The sequence below is a fragment of the Elephantulus edwardii genome, unplaced genomic scaffold (assembly GCF_000299155.1).
Source record: "Elephantulus edwardii isolate Elephantulus edwardi_28Jun2011 unplaced genomic scaffold, EleEdw1.0 scaffold00041, whole genome shotgun sequence".
Taxonomy (NCBI): domain Eukaryota; kingdom Metazoa; phylum Chordata; class Mammalia; order Macroscelidea; family Macroscelididae; genus Elephantulus; species Elephantulus edwardii.
Genome location: NW_006399791.1, coordinates 17,903,833 through 17,904,594, shown reverse-complemented (window position 1 = coordinate 17,904,594; position 762 = coordinate 17,903,833).

The following is a 762-nucleotide window of genomic DNA, read 5'->3' as shown; positions in this document are numbered from 1 at the left end:
CGCTCCTCTCCTTTCCCGGCTTCTCTCCCACCCAGGCAACTCCGGCGTCCCAAAACCCAGCTCTGCCAGCTCCCTGGGGCTCGGGGCTGCACGGGAGCCCGCCACTCCCCGGCCAGAGAGGCTGGGCTCCGAGTACCGCGTGCTCCCTGGTGCCCGGCGGAGCCCCACGCAGAGCGCACGGCACCCCTCGCACACAGCCAGCCGCCTGGCAGACGCCCTCTCTTGCCCGCTCTTTGTCCAGCGCTCTGGCTTCCTTGCAAAGTTTCCCTGACACAAAGACCAACACCTGGGGACAGCCCCCCTGTACGCGACAAGGAGGCGGTTACAGAGAGGCAGATGTGGCAGTTGACGAATTAGGAGGGGAGGTGGGGGAAGGGAGAGGGAACAGAAATATTCGGAAACCCAGCTAACTTTGGAAGAGATGGTGGCAGCGATTTGTGGACTAGGTGCTCAGCCCTCTTTGAAAAGCCACTTGCTCTTGGAAGTCAGCTTGTTCTCCACGTTTAGGCCCTGGACTTGAGTTCAGAGAGGATCTCTGAGTTATCAGAGGTCACACAGCCTTGACTTGAACCGGGCTGCTCAGTCCACAACGGCTGACTGGACAATGCCCTGGCCTTTGGCCGTCTTGCTGCTGGCCATGACCAGGCTCGGTCTCGGCAACTCTTGCCTTCTCCTTGCACAATCAATAATCCCTGGAGTCCTGTCTCTATCAAAAGACTTCCTAGAAAATATGGCTCCCAAAGGGATAATGCCCACCCCCCA